The sequence below is a fragment of the Citrus sinensis genome, chromosome 2, assembly GCF_022201045.2.
Source record: "Citrus sinensis cultivar Valencia sweet orange chromosome 2, DVS_A1.0, whole genome shotgun sequence".
NCBI lineage: Eukaryota > Viridiplantae > Streptophyta > Magnoliopsida > Sapindales > Rutaceae > Citrus > Citrus sinensis.
The window spans coordinates 10,888,694-10,904,909 of record NC_068557.1 but is presented as its reverse complement, the minus strand read 5'-3'; the positions used below and the strand labels follow the sequence as shown (position 1 = coordinate 10,904,909).

The 16,216-nt window shown below is 32.7% G+C and overlaps 1 long non-coding RNA gene across 2 annotated transcripts; it reads left to right on the top strand.

The window, feature by feature from the left end:
- The first annotated feature begins 8,980 nt into the window (after positions 1-8,980).
- Positions 8,981-13,347, top strand: LOC107175870 (uncharacterized). Of its 2 annotated transcripts, XR_001507320.3 has the most exons (5): positions 8,983-9,455; positions 10,521-11,864; positions 12,282-12,795; positions 12,924-13,000; positions 13,095-13,347. It is a non-coding gene; the product is annotated as an uncharacterized LOC107175870 (long non-coding RNA). The 2 variants fall into 2 exon arrangements; XR_008052459.1 differs by having other exon boundaries at positions 8,981-9,455; positions 10,521-12,795.
- The last annotated feature ends 2,869 nt before the right edge of the window (positions 13,348-16,216 follow it).

The following is a 16,216-nucleotide window of genomic DNA, read 5'->3' as shown; positions in this document are numbered from 1 at the left end:
GAGATCAGACGGCAAAACGGACATCACTTTTGAACTCAGGACGGTCGAAAACCTTAGGAGGAGCATAAAAGGAAAAATGGCACTATTCACATGTACGGTACTATTCACGTGTACGATACTGTATACGTTACTGTTCACGACACTGTTCACATAGACGGATGATGACGTGGCATTGACCGATGATGTGGCATTGACTGATGAGGTGTCACGATCCTGTTGGACTAAAATTCTTATGTACTGTTGATGGTGACGTGGCAGCATATCAGTGGACGAAAAATCTCGCGTACGGTGCATGCATCACACAGGATTATTTTCAACCAAACCGCGTTACTGTTCATCCGGGTCAAACCGCGTTACTGTTCAAAGTCGGGTCAAACCGTGTTACTGTTCATCCGCGTGGTCAAACCGTGGACTGTTGACTGATGACGTGGTGCAATCCTGAGCGTCCAAACTATTTTTAATCCGATGGCCATGATTTACTCCATGTATCTATAAAAAGGGGGCCTCCCCCCCCTAATTTGATATCTCTGAATCCATTTTTGGGATCCATTTTCTGTAATTCCCTTTCCATCTTGTATTTTCTTCGTATTTTAATAAATTCCCATTTTGCCCCTAGTTCAACTATGAGTGGCTAATTTTCTTTCAAGCTTGGGTTGAAGGTGAAGTCTCAACATGTGTCATGGGCTTAATTTGGTAAATTTATTTTCTCTTCCCCTCTAGTTTTTGTGGATGTTTTGACTTCTCGTCGACAAATAATACTAATCTTGTCTAGTACCGCCTTGGTTTCACCGGCCCTCTAGTATAAGGTTATTATTATTTGGCACGATAAGCCCTTAGCACCATATTGATTAGAGCGTGGTTCATGAGGTGTGGATTCCCCCCTCATGATTTAATTGGCATTAATACGGATTATTTAGCCCATGATGCATGTTGATACGGATCCAGATACCCAAGTACGTCATTTCAATAGAATTATCTTCAATTTATTCTCGCCATTACAATTCCAATTTTAGAATTTATTCTCGTCATTTTAATTTAAGTTTTAGCATATACCAAATCATTTCCACCATAAATCCAATCACCCATTTACAAAATTAATTCTACACAATTAAAATCCACCTCCTCGTGGGATCGACACTCGTCACCATAAATCTATACTACAATAGATTCGTGCGCTTGCGAGTACATTAAAATTTGCACAACACCTTCATTACAACAATTGTAACTCAATCCATCAATGGTCACTATGCCAATACAACTGAGTGATATGAATCATAATTTGCATGTGTAACATAAAAATTTCATGCAATGTGATCTTACCATGTTTATTTCCAACTGATCTTTCTTAAACCTTAGTGAGATCAAACCATACTAAAATTAAAGTATGAATAAATTATTTCTGCAGAAAATAACCTTAATTATCCATAAACTAAAATAACTAAAAAATTTATGTAAAACTAAATTTCCTTTAATGACAGGACACTCATATGAGCAATGTGCTCATGAAATTTGTGTCGATGTAATCCATACACAATTGTTTACTCTAAACTCTTTCTTTAACAACTAGGAACTTGACATCTATATACTTTAACTCCGTCGAGCTCATGTTGTTGTTAGAATATAGCACTGTTGATTTATTGTTACAAAATAACTTGAGTGCTTGTTGTAATGAATTCAAAAGCCATTGGTGTTACTGTGCAAGTGTATACAATAAGTAATATAGTGATAAATATTCAAGATATACACAACAAGTAATATAATGATGAGTATTCGAGATTGTATCCATATGGATTGATGTTATCGGATTTGCTATAACAATCTCAACAATGCAGTTTTACTTTAATTGAAAATAAAACAAATAATAAAACTAATAAACTAATTAAAATAAAATGCAATAAATAAAAATACAACAAAGAAAATTCTCACGTCACACACAAGGATAAAGTCAATGGGGATGGAGTAGTTGAGTGATTAAACTCTTTTTAATGGTTTTGACTATTTCTTCCAATTTTAGGTTTAGTTGCTACAACACTAGGCAGAATTCTTATGTATCCTCAGCTGTCGCATATTGGATGTCTCATATCAATATGCAGCCTAATAGTGACTAATTGTTATGCCAACATAAGATATAACATTACAGGCTTAGATTCTAATTACCCTACAAGGTGAATACATATGTCTAGTTCATCACTAATTTTAGATTAAGCATGACCCTTTTGGAATCAAGTAAAACTCAACTCAAGAAACCCAATCTAAAACCAAGTATTACTCTGATATGTTCCACTAAGATAGGTCCTTTTGTGGTACTTTTTTAGATAGTATCATTAAATGCGCGGTTAGCCAAAATAATGAATAAAAATATGTATTATCAAAATAAAGCGCTATAACAAACATGTAATAACACATATAATAATTCAATGAACCATTAAAATTGTTTATCACTCAACCACAAATAAATTTAGTTCATGGTTTGGAAAAGAAAAATAAATAAACGAGTTTCAGTCATCAAATACATCCCCTTGATTAAAGAGTCAACGAGAAAACAAGAAAAGTATAAGAATGATTGGTTTCTCGATTGATCTTTGCATGTTCTCCTCTAATGCAGCCCTAAATCTTTCTCTTGAATTCTGTTTTACTTTTTTTTCTTTTTGAATTTTTATTCTTGGTTGACGGCTCCTCTTTTCCTTTGCGTGTGTGTTTCTTTTATAACTGAAAATTAGAGTAAACAGAAGTCTAAGACCGCGTATCTTCTAGATCATGAAACTCCATATCGCAATCTTCTAAGTATCTTGCGTGAAATCTTCTTTGTCAATGCTTCAAGATTGCTACAACAATGGCTACAGTAACTGCACTGTTCTAGATTTGTTTCAATTCTTCTGTAGCCAAGTTTTTTCCTTATTTTTGAAAGCCTATTACAACATCATTCCTTTCTTGAAATTTGAGCTTCCAATCATCTACAATTATGCATATGATCTAAGCACATAAATTATTCTAAATCAAACAAAATTTATTAAAAATAAACTAAGATGGATGTTTATGCAAAATATAAATAAAATGCAATAAAAACATATCATTTACTTTTTAAGTAATCGTGATTTAAGTCCAAAAGTGCCATGATAACTCTTATTTCATAGAGTTATCAGTGCTCTATCAATATCATCCACTATGGCAACCCATGACAAAATTCCGCACCCATATTTCGTGATTAGATACCTTATAACATATTATAAGCTCCACTGCCAACGTAAAAGAGACTGTAAGACACTGTTTACCACTCTTTTAGGAGACAACACCCCTAACTAGTAGATAGATGTAATTGGACATGGATTTCATACTATGTTGACACCGAGCAAAATCTAAATCAGTATACTTAATGATCTCAAGTTGGTATAACATTTAATATGTAAGCATCTAGTCTTTTGTTCTCTGTAAGTAACACAAGATCCGTTTGGTTGTTTTTCAATTGTCAACTCTTAGATTACTTAAATATCTGCCCAACATCCCAATAACATACGCACTATCTAGTTACGTACGAACTTGAGCATACATCAAACTTCTTGCTACTAACGTATAAGGAATCTTCTCCATTTTATTTTTCTCAAAATCATTCATCAAACTTCCTGCTACTAACGCATAAGGAATTTTCTCCATTATCAGTGCATTGATTAAGATTAAATTTGACTCTCTTAGCAGCAGGGTATCACTTAGTTTGCAATTTTGCATGCCAAATCTCTTAAGAACCTTTTTCGATATATCTCTTTTGTGATAATCCAAGAATACCTCGGCAGTGATCTTGGTGTATCGGTATGCTTAATACAAAAGAGAGGTTGCCAAGATCTTTCATCTCAAAATTCTCAGCTAAAATTCTCTTGATGTCGTGCAATAAGCTCATATCATTGTTGGAAAGCAAAATGTCATCGACACATAAAGCCAAAAAAATATACTTGCTCTCCTCGAACTTATGGTATATGCAATCATCAACCAAATTCATACGAAAACTGAATGAGATGATCACTTGATGAAATCTGAAATACCATTGTTAATATGCTTGTTTAAGCCCATAGATGATGGATTTCTCAAGTTTACAAATAGAGGACTTAAAGTTTTTAGGTTACACTATATAAATCATCTTATCAATGTCACCATTGAAAAATGTTATCTTCATATCCATTTAATGTAACTCAATATTAAAATGCGCCACTAATGCCATTACCTTCGATGAAACTGAAGAGAAAATCTTTATAATCAATGCCTTTTTTCTATGCAAAATCTTTTGTGACAAGAGGTGCCTTGTACCTCTTCACATTACCTTTCGAATCCCTCTTGGCCTGAATATCCATTTGCAACCAATAAGTTTGGCGTTTGACACCTTCTAGTAATAAAACAAGATCCTCTATATCATTGTCCTTTATGGGCTTCATCTCTTCATTCATGGAATCAATCTACATTTGAGAGTTAGAACTTTCCATGGCTTAGTGAAAATTAATCGGATCATTTTCTATAGCTCGAATGTCTACCTCGTATTCTTAGAGAAATACAATATAGTCGTTTGGCACTGCACTTTTCATTTCTTTAGTATATCTCCTTAATGACATAGGTTTTTGAGGTGTTAAAAGTTTATTCTTCTCAAATAACTTCTTACATAGAGGGTTCTCTAATATTATCTTGATCTGTTGTATGTTGAACAAAGTTAGAAATGAGACCATGATCAATGCCAATAGCACCTATAAGAATATCAATGTATTCCTCGTTAAAGACAAAGTCCCTAACTGTATCTTACCATGTAAACTCAACATCCTCAAAGAACCAATCATTTCCTCACTCGAGAATCAATTTAGTTGTAAAATCATAAAACTTGTATCCCATGGATCTTTCAGAGTATTCAATAAAATAATAACTCATCATCCTTGAGTTCAATTTCTTCTCATTAGGCCTATAAGGCCTTGTTTCAGCTAGACATCCCAAAATATTCAAAAACTTTAAACTAGGCTTTTTGTGTGTCCAAAGCTCGTAAGGAGTTTTCGCAGTCACTTTGGTTGGAAATCTGCTAAGGATATATGATGCAGTTTTAAGCGCTTCTCTCCATAGTGATTTTAGTAAAGTGAAATGACAAATCATACTCCTCACAATATTCTTAAGCGTCATGTTTCATCTTTTAGCATTATTATTCATAGTGAGCGAACCTGGCATAATGTACTGTAGGACGATACCGTATTCTTCTAGGAATTTAGCAAATTGTTCTGGACATTGTTCATCTGAATTGTCATATCTGTCATAGTATTCACCACAGTTAGATCTGGCGTTTTTTATTCTTTTGACAAGTTGATTCTCAACTTCAGCCTTAAAATTTTTAAACATATCTAAGGACTATGACTTTTCATGGAGAAGATGTATAAAAACATATCTAGAAAATTCTTCTATAAATGTCATAAAATATTATTAACCATTCCATACAATTGTAAAAAATGGCCTACAAATATCTACATGTATGAGTTCTAAAGGGTCTAAAGTCTTGTTGACTTCAAATCTCCTTTTGTTGATTTATTTTCCCTTGATACAATTAACAGAAGTCTATCTTTCCGTCTAGAGATATGACCCAATCTTAGGTTCCATAATGTACTTAAATTCTTATTAGTTAATTTTATCTTTAAACTTCTTGTATTGCATTACAAGGATTCGTTAAATGAAGCAATTGTATCAAGCATATAAAGATTATCATTGTTTGACAAAGAACCGAAACTAACTAGTTTTGAATCATAAAGCAAACTAAATTTTCCATTTCCAAATGAACAAGTAAAATCAAACTTGATCAAAGCAGAAACAAAAATCTAATCTCATTTAAAAGACGGAACAATAAATATTTCATTAAGATCCAAATAAAATTTAGTCTTTAATAATAATCTAAATTTTCCAATTGCTTCAGCTTTAACTTTCTTGCTATTGCCCATATAGATGTATCTTTCACCATTATTGGGCTTCTGGCAATTCAAGCAACCCTGAATAGACACATTGATGTGAGTTGTTGCACTAGAATCTATCCACTATGTAGGTCTTAGTACCGAAGTTAAGGTAACCTCATAACAAACTAAACCATGCCCTTAAGCTCTGTAATAGTAATGATCAGTATCTTCCGAATCACCTAATTTCTTTTATTGTTTCTTTTGAGGTGTTATATCTGAAGCTTCCTTATCCTTGTCCTTCCCCTTAAAGGTAGAAGCTAGATGAGCACTTTTTGCCTTATCTTTTTTCAGCCTATCCTCTTCTTGAACACAATATAATATGAGCTCATTCAGAGACCAAGTCTATTTTTGATAGTTATAGCTCACCTTAAATAAGTTAAACTGTATTGATAAGGATATTAAAGTAAGATGCACTATCAAGTCATTAGAGAATTCAAGTTCAAGTGTTCTGTACTCTCTAATATTGTCTTTACCCGTATACCTCATTGAAATTAGGCTTGGTAAGAAGGTATCAATTTAAGCATTTTCATTCTTGACAAATTTCTGTTCAATTTCTGCAAGGAACTCCTTAGTTTAATTATATTTTCAGACATTGAGCACCTAAATGCTTATGGAATGACCTTCTTCATGATTCTTGATTTACATGCAATTTGATTTCTCTCATTTCTTTTTTTCTTTTTGTCATCAGGGGTACTCTCATCCATAAGAAACAGGGTGAATCAACCCTTAACGCTAAGTCGAGATCTATGACTATAAGAACTATTAAAAGTTTCTCTTGCCATGACTTGATATTAGAGCCACTTAGCCTAGGAATAGAATTGACATTTGCAGTGATATTAGTAAGAGTCATAATTGAACAAAGAATAACAAACAAATAATACAAGCTCATATGAGTCTCAAAACCAAAATTAATTCAAATAAAGGTAAGCCCTTTCTTAAGACACTGGACACTCTATTAATATTTCATCTTTGGATAAAATAATAACGTGTCAGTGATATCCTGGTGTAGTAATTAAACACTGATAATAAGAATATGTTAAATAATAAATCTACATTTAGGCCGATTTATTATTCACATGTAAAACTGGATATTCATCATGTGCTTATTACCACATATGCACATGCAACTCTATCAAATATGGACCTTCCTTTAGGCTAATCATTATTCACAGAAATTACATACACACAACTGTTTATATTCTAAAAATAAATTAATTTTCACAAGAGAAGTCATTTTGGCGACATGTTACTACAATTAATTCATCTCAATATATATATATATATAAATATATCAACATTTGAATTTAAAAAATTGCACCAAAAATTACCCTTAAAAAATTTTAAGGGTTGACATGAACTAGATCCTAAACCAACCCTAAATCTTGAAACCCTAATTTCTTTCCCATGGCCACTGCTCTCACCCAAGCTGCCGCGACTCTGGCCAAAAAACGATCACCTTCTTTTCTCGTTTCTCTTACTTGATCTGTTCTGGCCTTGCTTGATGGGTCATGCCTTGCCCGAACGCTGGTGGTGGCAATAGCTGCCACTGACTTAAAAACTAAAAAAGAAAAAAAAATTGAAGATATAGAATTTAGGAATATTTATTTTTTAATTTTTTATTTCCTTAATAATTTTAATCTAGAAAACAATTACAAATTGTTCTAAATGATTCAACATGAAGAGGCTCTAATATAAATTGTTAAAACTATGATTTTTTTTTTTGTGAAAATCATCACCTATAATTCAGGAACATTCATGTTGTATCACCAAGAGTCAATAACAGAATATAAATAAACGTACCTAAATTCATAATGCGTAATTACGCTATAAAGTTGTGTGGTTTGCCTTCTAAATTAATATGTACTCCTAAAAAATCCTTTAAGTTTCTTTATTCTCTCTTTGATGATGGGATATTAGAAAGAACAGAACAATATGTGTGACTTGGGGACCATAACCACTTATATAGATAACTTGTCCTGTTGTTTTTAGGCATTCTTATCCCAACCCATCATAGAAATAGAAATTACCTTTAAATATCTACACATTAAAGGCCCATACGCTATTAGATACATTAAAGTCTAAATTACTATCTTCATAGATCACTTTTAATTGAGCTTAACCTTATATAGTAGTCCACACATAATTATTCGCATATAAGCCTAATGACAGATTAAGGATCCAACATAATTTTAATCAACAATATAAATTTAGCTCTTTAATAGACTATAATCAATAAAGATTGAAATAGAAGCAACAAAAATTATTTATAAAACACTACATACATGTTGAAAGTACAAGTGGCCATAAAACATTTCTAAAAAATAACTTTGCATCATCAATTATTTTGAATTTTTATCAAGTAGCTACTTTTTTGAAATTGTCTATTAAACTTTATAGATGTCACAATAATGTTTTTGACATCTTAATTATCGATTTTTCCTCTACATCTCCACAAGGTGGAGTACCTTTGCAAATATACTTTACAATAAGCCTTAATTGGAGCCTTCGACTCCTCAAAAATATTGGTTAGAATCATCCTAAACCTCACTTGAGGTCTTTGTTGTAGGTTTTAACTTCCTTAGCCCCACTATTTAAAGTCAGTCAAGGATTGCTTATGCCTTTAAAAATAAAATGCTTCTGTAATATTGATAAAATAATTAACTAGGTCTTTTTTATTTTTGATGAAAAATTTGATAACAGAGTTACCAAACTTGAGTAATAGGAATTCACAAATATTCAATGACTTGATAGCATACTTAGCATATATTAGTATTCTAAAAGTCTAAAATGGACAACTTTATCACTTGCCTTGTCACTTATTCGAGTCATTTAGCTTTTGCAGTTATTAAGATCAAGATAGATATAACTATTATTATAACTTGATCTCATTCTTGGCTTGCTATCATTTGCTATAAGCGCTATAAATATAATGCTTATGAAACTAATGAAACACAACAACAACTTTTCCTTTCTTCAATCCTATCTTTGTATTTCAAGTAGAGGTGGGCAAACGGTTCAGATTTTGCCAAACCAAACCAAAAAAACTAAATGGTTTTAAAAATAAGGAACCGATTGGTTCTTGTTCGGGTCGGTTTAAAACCAAATAGAACCAAAAAATCGATCGGTTTGGTTTGATTTAATTATAAATAATTTATTTATTTGAAAATATATAAACCCAAAACAAATCTCTCAAATCCCTAACTTTCAATTGCAACCCATCACATCCCTCTCCTCTCCCACTCCTCTCCCACACCTCCCTCTGTCGTCTCTCTGCCGCACGTTTCTCCCTCTCCGCATGGCGTAGAATTTCAGCTTAGCCCATCTCGGCTTCTTCCTCGTGAGCGCCTCTTCCTCATGTCAGCTCAGCCCCTCTCTTCCTCGTGTGCACGACTTCCTAGCACAACCCCTTAGCAGCAACACAGCCCAACCCCTTAAGCATGGTGACGTTGTCGTTAGCCCCTCACACGCGGTCATCTTTGGTGCTGCTGCCCACAGGTGTTTTTTTATTTTAATTTATGCCATGGCCTGTACATAGTGTGTATACTCTTTAGATTCTGTTAGTGTTACTGTCTTAGGGATTGATTATTTGATTTTGTGGACTACTGATGTATATAATATACTTGTTGTTGGACTTAAAAATGGTGGGTAATATTGTATTATATATTGCGGCAGTGAAGGCTTGTGAGTTGTGGCAGTGAAATGGTTGTAATGTTGTATTGTATATTGTGGCCGAAAATTGAAAAATTGAAAAAAGACAAATGTATAATGCTTCTATCAATGAAAGATTGGAAATAATATTTGTTATTTAACTTATTTGGCATAATGATTAATGACTTAATTAGCTTCGTGAGGTCACAATTTGATATTGGCAATTTGGCATGGACGTTTTAAATTAAATTAATCATTATTGGAAGTAAATTATGATATATTGGCCTAATTTGTTAAATTAAATTATGATTTGTTAGCTAGTAATTACTTTAAATTTAATTGATCTTTTTGGCGTGGATGTTTTAAATTAAATCAACAATTATTAGAAGTAAATTATGATATGTTGGCTAGTAGTTAAATTAAATTTAATTGATCTTTTTGGCATGAACATTTTAAATCAAATTAACAATTATTGGAAGTAAATTATGATATGTTGGCCTAATTTGTTAAATTAAATTAAAATTACATTATATTATGATATGTTGGGTAGTAGTTAAATTAAATTTAATTGATCTTTTTCATTTCAATAACTTGTTAATAAAAAAATATTACTTATTTATTTTTATTTTATTCATTGTAGATGTCTAATTATTCAAGAGTTCAAGACAATCTCAATTATGTAGCCGATGATCTTGAGCGTGAAGTTGAAGTTGATAATAGTGAAAATGATTCGCCAACATTTTTCACCAGCGGAAATAAGATATGTTGGCCTAATTTGTTAAATTAAATTAAAATTACATTATATTATGATATGTTGGGTAGTAGTTAAATTAAATTTAATTGATCTTTTTCATTTCAATAACTTGTTAATAAAACAATATTTCTTATTTATTTTTATTTTGTTCATTGTAGATGTCTAATTATTCAAGAGTTCAAGACAACCTCGATTGTGTAGCCGATGATCTTGAGCGTGAAGTTGAAGTTGATAATAGTGAAAATGATTCGCCAACAATTGTCACCAGCGGCAAGAAGAGGAAAAAGTCTTCGTCATCCAAACTGCCACTACCAAGGAAAAAAATGGCTCCAAGATCAACAGTGTGGCAATATTTCACTAGACTTCTAGATAATGATAAGAAGTGCAAATGCAACTACTACAGTAATGAATTTGAATATGGCTCGGTAGGGTACCGGACTAGCACTTTGAGGACTCATTACCAAGAAAAGTGTCAAAAGTACAAGGACCTTCCGAAGGACCAAACGACTTTAACTCAAGATGTCAATAGTGATGAAATTATAGGAAGAGGTTTTAGTCAGGATGCTTGTAGACGAGCAACTATGAAGATGATTGTTCTTGATGAATTGCCTTTTTCTGTTGTGGAGAATTTGGGTTTTAAGCATTTTTGCAGCGTGGCGGCTCCTAGATATCTTATTCCATCACTAAGAACCATTATTAGGGATACTCTTGATATGTATGTCGAGGAAAATGCTAAGTTGAAGAGCTTATTGGTTAGGAATAAGCAGAGAGTATCTTTAACCATTGATATTTGGACTTCTATTATGATAGTTAGCTACATGGTCATCACAACTCACTTTATTGACAAGGATGGAATTAACATAGAAAGATTATTAGCTTCAACACAGTTAATGATCATTCATCGGAGACAATTAGTAAGCAAATTGAACAATGTTTAATTGACTGAGGCATAGAACGAGCGTGTGCTGTAACGGTTGACAATGCAAGTCCAAATGAGGGTTCTCTTAGGTAGTTAATTGATCGACTAAAGAGTTGGAGGGATGATATGATGCCTTAGTATTGAATAGGTATTATTTGCATGTTCGTTGTTGTGCGCACATATTAAATTTGATTGTTACTGAAGGGTTGAAGGAATTGGAGTCGAGTATGGTTAGTGTTCGGAATGCTGTGAAGTATGTGAAGTCTTCCACCGCCAGGATGCAAGCATTTCAAAATCGTGTGTAACAAGAGAAGATTAATTCCCGAGGAAGTGTGATTTTGGATTACCCTACTCGGTAGAATTCTACATATTCCATATTGAGTACAACATTAAATTTAAGCCGGCATTTGATCGGATGGCACTTGAAGATAAGGTTTATGATACTTATTTCAATAAAAAAGAGGGTGGGAAGAATAAAATAGAGAGGCCACCTCTATACAGTGATTGGGAGAGTGCTCGTCGCATAATTAAATTTCTAATGACTTTTTACGATGCGACTTTGCAATTTTCTTCTTCTTTGAAGGTAATATCACATCTTTATTATGCTTTTGAATTTTGATATATGATATGAAATTTATTTTAGCTTTATTAACATTATTTTTTTCTTTTATGTGACATCGAACACTTGTTACAATTTGATATATCAAATTGAACAATCTTTGGAATCGTTGTCTGCTAGTAATGATAACCTTTTGAGTTTGATGACTATTAAAATAAAGGAGAAATTTGATAAATATTGGTAGGGTTGTTTCAAGATAAATAAAATGTTGATTGTTGCTTTTGTACTTGATCCATGGGGAAAAATGAAATTCGCAACACATTGTTTTGAGAAATTATATGGCAAGGATAGTGCCAAATGTGTTGAGATGAAGGAATTGGTGAAAGATTTTTTGGCTAACCTTTATGAGTCTTACAATACACAATATAAATTGGGTGGTAGTGGGAGTGCAAGTGGAAGTACAAGTGGAAGCCAAACTTTAGCTATTGGAAGTGAAAGTGGTTCAAATTTTTGGGATTTGGGTGGTGATCATGATGTTATGATTGAGGACCCTTTCTTCGAATTTAGTAGGTGGTTGTGGTTAGTGAAGGTAGCTCGGAATTGTCAAATGAGTTGGATCTTTACTTGAGGGAGAAGACGGAAAAAATTGCAAAAGGTAATTTGGCCACTAAATTTGTTATTTTGTTATGGTGGAGGGTGAATAGTGCCAATTATCCAATTTTGTCACGTATAGCAAGGGATGTTCTTGTTATTCCGGTGTCTACTGTTGCCTCCGAGTCCACCTTTAGGATTGGAGGTCGCATTCTAGATCAATATAGAAGTTCTTTGACTTCGGACATGGTTGAGGCACTGATATTATTACAGAATTGGTTGCGGTCTTCTCTTTTTGTGGATCCAACAACGGACTTAAATAAGTTAGTTGAAGACAATAAGTTCATGGATCAGCTTGCAGAAGGTATATTTTGTTTAATTTTAATTTAAGTTTACTTTTAAAGAATTATGACCTTATACAGTTTATTTAATTTTAATTTATTTTTTAAGTAGTATGAACCTTATTCAATTTGTTTTTTTTTTTTAATGTAGAACTTCGTAAATCAACAACGGCCAACCAACTTGGAAGATCGACATGAAAACTGCAATTCAACATAAATACTTTTTAGGTAATAAATTGATATGTATTTATTTGTTATTAAATATCACTTCATTTTAGTTAGTTTAATTATTCGCTTTGGCTCACTTTGAATTTTGATTTAGGTGATGTGGATGGTGGATGTAGTTGTGGCTTGTTTGTTGCGGTGGATGTAGCTATGGCTTGTGTGTTATGGTGGAGTTCTATGGAATATTGATGCACTATTATGAACTTGTTATTATTATTATTTTTTGTTGCCATGGACTTATAATTTGTAGAAGACTTTTATGTTTAAGCATGTCTATGAATTACGAATATTTTGTATTGGGACTTTTATTATTTTGCTTTTGATTTAATGGTTTTTTACTTGTTTATTCATATATAGTGTTATTAATATTATGTATGTAGAGTTAGTTTGGTACTTGGTAGTTAATAGGAGTGTAAACTGCAAAATTAAGTAGAATTGGTGGAAAGTATAAAATCTGATAATATTAGGGTAAATCTGTAAAATCAAGAAAATGAAAAATCTGCCGAACTCGAACCGAATTTAGGAACCAAACCGAACTGAACTGAAATATTTTGGTTCGGTTCGGTTCGAGTTCGATTCACAATCTTAAGAACCGATCGGTTTGGTTCAGTTCGGTTCGGGACTTAAACCAAACCGAACCGACTATTACCCACCCCTAATTTCAAGTTGGTATTACAGCATGGTGAGCTCCAGTTATGAAAATGTAGTCAACATGAATGTTGCAAACCAAACACCATAAACTTTCAACTTTTCAACTCTTATCAAATTGGATAGGCAAAATTTTATGATATGGAAGTCTAAAGGGATATCATCCATTCGTGGAAATAATCTTGAGAGCTTGACTAATGGAGCAAAACTCGTATCCACTAAACATCCAAGTAAAAGAAAATCAAATAGTCACAACCATCGAAAGTCTAGAGTATATCTAATAGCTGAGACAAGACTAGTTTTTGCTTATATGGCTCATACCACAATGACTAAGTCAATTCTAAGCACATTAGTTTAGCATACAACCTCTTTTAAGGTCAGGAATGCTCTAGAAACCTTGCTTGCATCTCAGTTAAAAGTTAGAATTTTAGAGCTAAAGATGTAACTCCAAACCACAACAAAGAATGCAATGACCATAAGTGATTGTGTTAGCTAAAGGAAAAACTTAACTAACAGCCCTGCAATGACAAGAAAACAAGTTACTAAAGATGATTTAATTTGTTATATTCTTGCATATTTTGGAACTAAATATGATCCCTATGGTTGTAAATATTACAGCTAGAGCTAATGATTTATCTATGCTATTTCTCTTTTTGCTCAATCATGAAAGTCGAATGGAACAACTTTGAGCTATTAAAAATCTTTTGTCTGAAGGCAATTTCAATGTTATTTCTGTAGGAGCTTTTTTTTTGGGTAAAAACAAAGTTGCAAGAAGAGGCTTTATTTTAGGAAGTTTTAAAGGCAATGGACATGGTAGAGGCAAAGGAAAAAGCAACTTTGGCTATGGAGGAAGCTCAACCTATCAGACATGTGGTAAATATAGACATTCAATATTTTTTTTTCTTTCATCAAGAAGCAACCTAAGTAGGTCAAGCCTCTACCTATATGACACTTCCTGCTAAAGAAATAAAAAACATAGGTTATTTAGATAATGGTATGACACACCATGTCACAAACGGTTTAAATAATCTGTAGATTAAGTTAGAATTTAAAGGAGGTGAGAATTTGGTTATAGGTAACGGTAAAACTCTAACAATATTTTGCATTAGCAGTGTATTTATTTATATTCCAACCATAAACCATTGTTGCTTAAAGATATGTTATGTATGCCTAAAATCACCAAAAACTTAATCAACATTTCAAATGTACTTTCTCATAATAAAATAATGCTTGATTTCTACAATAATGTTTGTACTGTTAAGGACAAAGCTCCAGGGAAGAAGGTGTTGTAGCAAAAAGCTGAAAGAGACTCATATTGACTACCAGTGCTTCTAAGACAAACCATTCTAGTTGATTCAAAAGTTGTTTCCAATGAGTCTTCTTTTCCATTTAGCTTGTCTAATTCTAACTTAATAATAAGTTCTATTAAGGAACAAAAGTTTATTTCTAATTCCAAGTCCAATAATTTAATAAATCTTTTACTAAGAAAAATGGACATCCTCATCTTACTATACTAAAAAAAGTCTTTTACACAGAAGAATGACACAAAGAATTGGATAATACGGGAGAATATTTTGACAAAGTTGCAAAGTAAAAATGAAAAAATGGGCATATACAAAGGAGACATCATGTCAAACATAAAGAAGAAGACTTAGTCTTGATGAAGCTCCCTCTCTAACTTCTCCAATTATCTGACGAGTAGACAATGTCTCTTATCAGCTCCAACTTTCACCGAGATTCAAGATTCTTCTAGTCTTTCACGTAAGCCTTCTCAAGCTAAACTTTAGAGATATGAGAGACCCAAACCTTGAAGAATTGAGGTATACACCAATAACCATTGTCATTATATTCGTCAAAGAAGTAGAGTGCATCTTTATTGATCGTGTGGTATGGAGAAAGTGCATACCACTATATAATGAGTACTTAGTGAAGTAGAAAAATCTATTCGATAAAAAAAAACAAGCTAGGAAAGCATAGACAATCTTTGGCAATTCATAGAACAAATTCAGAGGTTTAAAAACAAGAATACGACGAGGACATCGTGAGCTTAGGACAGAAATTGTGTTATAGACTGCCCAAATTTTAGCTAAAAGCCTAATAAGGTAAGGCTAAAATGTGCAGGCTTGGCTTGTATTCAAAACGTTCTATCTCCTTAACCTCTACATATCTAGTAACTCTTTTAAGAGTAGTAGAATGTGAGCTCTCTAATAACTTATACATAGAACACTCTAGGTCTTACTAAAATTGGAAATTATCTAAACAATAAGAATTTTGTAAATTAGAAGATTCTAGAATTAGGTAGAATATGGCAAACCGCGCTATAAATAGCCTTGGTCTTTAGCATTTCGTTCAAGAAAGTCCAAGCAAGCTCCTAGCATTGCATAACAACACTCATGTAAACACTTTTTTTGAATAATACAAGCTTTCTTTGGCTTAATTTCTTTTTGGTCATTCCTTTCTCTCTAGCTTCAGTAACCATTCTAAGCATAACTAGTGAGAAGCTCAAAACTCACTTGGTAACTTCTAGATGAAAGTTGCACAAGTGTCGCACAGATATGTTGCACAAAATAT